Raw genomic sequence first — 7,642 nt, forward strand, 5'->3', positions numbered from 1 at the left:
GCAAAAGAATTAAAATAATCACAAACAGTCTCTCAGACCAGAGAGCAATCAGATTAGAAATCAAGAGTAAGAAATCACTCAAAACCACACAGCTATGTGAAAACTGAACAACTTGCTCCTGAATGACTCTGGATAAATAATGAAATTAAGGCAGAAATCAAGAACTTATTTGAAACTAATGAGAACGAAGAGACAATGTACCAGAATCTCTGAGATGCAGCTAAAGCAATGTTAAGCGGGAAATTTATAACACTGAATGCCCACATCAAAATGCTAGAAAAATCTCAAGTTAACAACCTAACATCTCAACTAAAATAACTAGATAACTAAGAGCAAACAAACCCCCAATATAGCAGAAGACAAGAAATAACCAAAATCAGAGCTGAACTGAAGGAGATAGAGACATGAAAAATACTTCAAAAAACTCAACAAATTCAGGAGCTGGTCTTTTGAAAAAGTTAATAAAATAGACTGCTAGCTAGACTAATAAAGAAGAAAACATAGAAGAATAAATTAAATACAATCAGAAATGATAAGGGGGATATCATCACTGACCCCACAATAATAAAAACAACCATCAGAGAATACTATAAACACCTATATGTACATAAGCTAGAAAATCTAGAAGAAATGGATAAATTTCTGGACATATACACCTTCACCAGACTGAACCAGGAAAAAATTGAATCCCTGAATACACCAATAACGAGTTCTGAAATTAAGGCAGTAATAAATAGCCTACCAACGAAAAAAAAAAAAAAGGCTCGGGACTAGATGGATTCACAGATGAATTCTATTAGAGGTACAAAGAAGGGCTGGTACCATTTCTACTGAAACTGTTCCAAAAAATTGAAAAGGAGGCACTCCTCCCTAAGTCATTCTGTGAGGTCAGCATCATCCTGATACCAAAACCTTGTGGAGATACAATAAAAGAAAATTTTAGTCCATTATCCTTGATGAACACTGATGCCAAAATCCTCAATAAGATACTGGCGAACCGAATCTAGCAGCACATCAAAAAGCTTATCCACCTTGATCAAGTTGGCTTCACCCCTGGGATGCAAGGTTGTTGGTTCAACATACACAAATCAATAAATGTGATTCATCACATAAATAGAACTAAAGACAAAAACCATGTGATTATCTTACCAGATGCAGAAAAGGCCTTCAATAAAATTTAAAATCTCTTTATGTTAAAAACTTTCAATAAACTAGGTATTGAAGGAACATACCTCAAAATAAGAGCCATATATGATAAACCCACAGCCAATATCATACTGAGTGGGCAAAAGCTGGAAGTATTCCCCTTGAAAACCAGCCCAAGACAAGGATGCCCTCTCTCACCACTCCTGTTCAACTTCGTATTGCAAGTTCTGGACAGAGCAATCAGGCAACAGAAAGAAATAAAAGGTATTCAAATAGGAGGAGAGGAAGTCAAACAAACTGTCACTGTTTGCAGATGACATGATTTTATATCTAAAAAACTCAATCATTTCAGCACAAAAGCTTCTTAAGCTGATAAGCAACTTTAGCAAAATCTCAGGATATGAAATTAATGTGCAAAATTCCTTAGCATTTCTATGCACCAATAACAGGCAAGCAGAGAGCCAAACCATGAATGAACTCTTATTAACAATTGATACAAAAGAAATAAAATACCTAGGAATACAGCTAATGAGGGAAGTGAAGAACCTCTCCAAAGAGAATTATAAGCCACTGCTCAAAGAAATAACAGATGACACAAACAAATGGAAAAACATTCCATGGTCATGGATAGGAAAAATCAATATCATGAAAATGGTCATACTGCCCAAAGTAATTTATAAATTCAACACTATTCCTATTAAACTACCATTTACATTCTTCACAGAATTAGAAAAAAACTATTTAAAAATTCACCTGGAACCAAAAAAGAGCCCAAATAGCCAAGGCAATTCTAAACTAAAAGAGCAAACCTGGAAGCATCACACTACCTGGCTTCAATCTATACTGTGAGGCTACAGTAAACAAAACAGCATGGTACTGGTACAACAATAAACATATAGACCAGTAGAACAGAATAGAGAATTCAGAAATAAGACGACACACTGAAAACCATCTGATCTTCAGTGAACTTGACAAAAACAAGCAATGGAGAAAGGACTCCCTATTTAGTAAATGGTGCTGGGAGTACTGGCTAGCCATACGTAGAAAATGGAAGCTGGACCCCTTCCTCACACAATATACAAAAATTAACTCAAGATGGATTAAAGACTTAAATATAAAACCCCAAACTCTAAAACCCTAGAAGAAAATCTTGGCAATACCATTCAGGACATAGGCATGGGCAAAGATTTCATGATGAAAACGTCATAAGCAATTGTAACAAAAGCAAAAATTGACAAATGGGATCTAATTAAACTAAAGAACCTCACAGCAAAAGAAATTATCATCAGAGTGAATTGACAACCTACAGAATGAGATAAAAATTTTTGTAATCTATCCATCTGACAAGGGTCTAATATCCAGTCTACACAGAACTTAAACAAATTAAACAAATTAACTTAACCCTATTAAAAAGTGGACAAAGGACATGAAGAGACTACTTCTCAGAAGAAGACATTTATGCAGCCAACAAATGTGAAAAAATGTTCAACATTACTGATCATTAGAAAAATGTAAATGTAAACCACAATGTTACACCATCTTACATCAGTCAGAATGCCAATTATTAAAAACTCAAAAAACAACAGATGCTGGCAAGGTTGTGTAGAAAAAGGAGTACTTCCACACTGTTGGGAGTGTGAATTAGTTCAAACATTCTGGAAGACAGTCTAATGATTCCTCAAAGACCTAGAGGCAGAAATAGCATTTGACCCAGCAATCCCATTACTGCGTATATAACCAAAGAAAGAGAAATCATTTTATTATAAAGATACATCATGTGTATGTTCATTGCAGCACTATTCACAAGAACAAAAACATATAATCAACCTAAAAGCCCATTAATGATAGACTATATAAAGAAAATGTGGTACTTATACACCATGGAATACTATGCAGCCATAAAAAGGAACAAGATCATGTTCTTTGCAGGGACATGGATGGAGTTGGAAGCCGTTATTCTCAGCAAACTAATGCAGAAACAAAAAACCGAAAGCTGCATGTTGTGGGAGTTGCATGATGAGAACACATGGACATATGGGGGGAACCACACACACTGGAGCCTTTTAGGGGTGGGGGAAGAGAGAGCATCAGGAAGAATAGCTAATGAATGCTGAGCTTAATACATAGGTGATGGCATGATCTGTGCAGCAAACCACCATAGCACATGTTTACCTATATAACAAATCTGCACATCCTGCACTTGTACCCCTGAACTTAAAAGAAAAGTTTAAGGAAAAAAAATGCAATTGATGATTAGGGATATTTTTATTGCTGAAAATATTATTTTATTTAGCATTTTATTGAACTGATTGTGTTTAAGAATTTCATTTTTTCACATAATTTTTGACTGTAAATTTGTCCTTATAATTACAAAAAATATGAGCATAATATCACATTTAGGAGCTGTGCAATTTGATGGACTATTATGTCTACTTTTATATTTCTGCTATTATTTTAATGATAAATCTCTTAGTTTAAATATTGGAATTGTATGCATTTGTATTTGTTAAAATACAAAAACTGATATTTTTTCTTGGTTTTGCATTTTACTTATTAGTTATAAAACTATTAAGTACTGTATTTGAATTCTTTAACATAGATTTTTAAATTTGACAAAATATAACACAAATGAATATTAAAATGTTACAAAATATAATACTAAAATAACATTTTATTTTAATATAAATGTCTCATATAATCATAGCATGTGGGATGTTATGCTTATAGATTTAAATATAAATGCACATTAAATGGAGTTATTGTTTCACAAGCCCTACTCTACTCTAGATTGACCAGAATAAACTCCCTGAATTCCACAATTTGGTTTAGAATCATTTTATGAAATTTCTTTTTATAAAGTTTCCAGAAGTATTCTTTAATTTGGATAATAGTTAGCTGTAATTGAAATGTAGATAATTGGAGAAAATAGAGACCTGACAAAGAGTTAAGAATTCTATTAGTGCTTCTGGCACATTATAAATAATCAACTAAAGAAAATGCTAAAAAAAAAATACCAACCTTAGTAGTGTATTGATTTTTTCAATGCACTTCAGCCTCTCTATAAGTAGTTTTCTTAAACATACAAATTAAGTGTATTAGAAAAAAAAGCAATCCTTGGTTTATTAAAAAGGATTAGAAAGAGTTGTATAATCATTTTCTTCCTAATCTTTAATAGATACCAGAAAAATGTATTTGTGATGACCAAGACAACTCGAATACTTCTTTACAATTCATTAACTTCAATATTTAATTTCCAGAAATTAACCAATAAATCAACTTTATATCAATAGTTCCTTAATTTTTAAAGCTCTTTTTAAGTCAATACACTTATTTGGATGGCTTCAGACTGTTGCTTTAATTAAATTAATTCAATTAAATTAACTAGATTTTTAGAAGAAAGAAATTCTTACATAAAACATGAAGTGGCCAAATAGTCAAAATTTACATTTTTCAGTAAGTATTACATTAAAAGAAGAAACTACTCTAATAATTCTCAATATTAATTCTCAACATTTTAAAGGGTTATGTTACATTGTCTGTGGTAATTAGCAATTCAAATAATTCACTATCTGTCTTCATCAAGACTTGAAAATGGTCAGACAAAACAGATTGTACACATATCTTTTTCAATTCACACAAGTTACAGAAAACATTAATGTTGATTATAGATGTAAACGTCTCTTACTTTTATATGGTTTATATTGAAACTAAGAATTATTACATATTTATTTCTTAGTTATATCTTTTCTTATCTTAAAGGCTAGAGGACTTTTGAAGAAGTGTTGTTGTATATTTATAATCTAAAGGGATTTAAAAAGTCGGTATGTTCAATAGAAATGAGATAAAACCAGACATCTTTGGTTTACATGCCTGCTTAGCAATCAAACCGTGAGCCTGGTTAGAGACTTGACCTCTCCACTTCTCAATGTTCTCATCTTTAGAGTTAAAAAGAGTATTCTTCTGGTTTGATTGTTGTATTAAATTAGACAAAGTATATGAAGTCTTTGAACAATGCAAAAGACATAGTGTATGTTGAACAGGTGCTTAGTACCTTTGCAATTGCAGTAGATAATTTTCCAGGTCATTCTAGCCAATAGTGCAGTCATGACTCTAGATAACAAAAAACCTGTATTATCCAGTGACCAAGCTCACAAAAACATTTATAAGAAAGGTTGGGTCAGGCACAGTAGCTCACACCTGTAATCCCAGCACTTTGGAAGGCCGAAGTAGATGGATATCTTGAGGTCATGAGTTCAAGACCAGCCTGGCCAACATGGTGAAACCCCATCTCCACTAAAAATACAAAAATTAGTCAAGTGTGGTGGTGGGAGCCTGTAATCCCAGTGACTCTGGAGGCTGTGGCAGGAGAATCATCTGTACCTGGGAGGGCAGAGGTTGCAGTGAGCCGAGATCGCACCACTGCATTCCAGCCTGGGCACAGAGTGAGTGAGATTCCGTCTAAAAAATTAAAAAATAAAAAAAAAAGGTTGTCAGCCTAAGCCCTTGTCTCTTCAAGGTCAAGGTAATTTTTATTGCATTTCATTAAGAGCCTTTTTTTTTGTACATTTGCTACTTGATTTCTTTGTCTTGTGACCACCAGCTCCTTCATCTCTCTCTGTAGAGCCACAGCCTATTACCTATTTAGAAGTGTTACAGCCTTGAACCGAGATGGGGTTGTGATCTCTACCACATAATCTATGTTCAGAGATGGGCCATAGTTGACATTTTCTCCTTTAATTTCTCCTCATATTGCCAAAACCCTTACCAGATGTCTCCTATCTGGTCCAGGAATCAGGCAAAATAAGATCCTGCTGTTCTTGTGTATCCATTCTGTCTAAAGCTTCACCCCAGATAAGAAAGTCAGTTCATTTTGTGCCTCCTCTGACTTCAATGTACTCTAATTTTCTCCATATTTTCTAATTTCTCCTATCAGACCTCAGCATCTCATAGGTTATTGTTCTCATAATTTGATAAACTCTATGACCTAAAGTTTAATAGGTTTTGTTAACCTAAGTCAAGACTCACATTTGAAATTTCTATTTCTTTATATTTCACAGTGACCTGAATATTAGAGCCATCAATTGCTAATGTAAATATATTTTGGATGGCCTATTCTTGGCTAGTTTCACTTGGTCCAAGTGGAATGAATGTCAGTCAAGGAGAATCAAATTTCATGCATAACACCTGAACTTTAACACACTGCACAACCATTTTTGGTCCATGGCATAGCAATTTGAATCAGGGAGTCACAAATGAATGACAGGGATGTTATGGTGTTCTCGTCATGTGTTCTGTCAAATAAGATAATTTTTATTCTAATTTTATTTATTCATAATGTTATACAAAGCATAAATGTAATTTTGACTAGCAATATATCTCCATTGCTATGCAGAGTAAATGATCTCTGTCTTTATCAAGAAAAAAAATGCATCATCATAAGTTAGTATAGTATTCTATCCAGGTGGAATGTTGTCTAGGCATCAAATGACAATTGCAGAGTGACAAAGGCAATTTTCTGGAAAATGTGCTTATACAATGATAAATATTGAGATAAACATAAAAAATACAGTATATTAACTGAATATTTTTTAATGTGAATTCAACCACATTTGGAATAATTGTTGGATTTGTTGTTTTATTATAAATTATTGGCACTATTTAGATATAGATTTTGTTTACATTGCAACACGGTATTATGTCACTGATAATTTTAAACATTTTTAGTGATTAGTGCATAGTTCTAGAATATATTTAGTTCCAGCATACCCAAATTGTAGCTATTAGCAGTTAACAATTAATAAGAGGGGACACCACGAATAAGGTGTACAGAACCCTCTCCATTTTCATTCATGAAAGCAATACTAAATTGTTTCAAAGTGTATTATGTAGTAAATTGAATAATAAATGATATTCATCAGGACATTCTTGCTTCAAAAACATTTGTTTCTTATTTCAAACAACCTACTCTTGCATTCTATGTTGATCAAACACCTTAAGCAATTCCTCTTTTACACTTTATTTTACTGCATTTTGTATGAACTTCTAAAATTCAATTTAACATTAATGTCATTTTGTGTACTGTGTTATTTATATTAGATGTCTGCATTGATCTTGCTCACTAGATATTTGATAAAGTTCTACTTGACTGTGCAACTCAAATATAAGGTTGATGAAATTCTTTCCCCATTAACAGTTCTTCAAACATGAGAGGAAACTTTAGAATATGCAAACCCACCATAAAACATTTCCCTTTAAACAGAGTTGTGATAAAACAGAGCAACCAGAAGGTATCCTGAGCTTTGCACAAGCATGAACTGTCAGTGTATTTAGTATCTCAAGAGAAAAACTGCTCATCTAGAAGTAACATAATAGTCAAAACATTCAAGAAAATGGTTCATAAATGATGCATCCTAAGAGGTGACAGAGAAAAGCCTGAATAGAGAGCATGCGAATAATGTGTGAATATAGCAAGGTGATATAAATAGTTCAATCACAA

The sequence above is a fragment of the Colobus angolensis genome, unplaced genomic scaffold (assembly GCF_000951035.1).
Source record: "Colobus angolensis palliatus isolate OR3802 unplaced genomic scaffold, Cang.pa_1.0 Scaffold268, whole genome shotgun sequence".
Taxonomy (NCBI): domain Eukaryota; kingdom Metazoa; phylum Chordata; class Mammalia; order Primates; family Cercopithecidae; genus Colobus; species Colobus angolensis.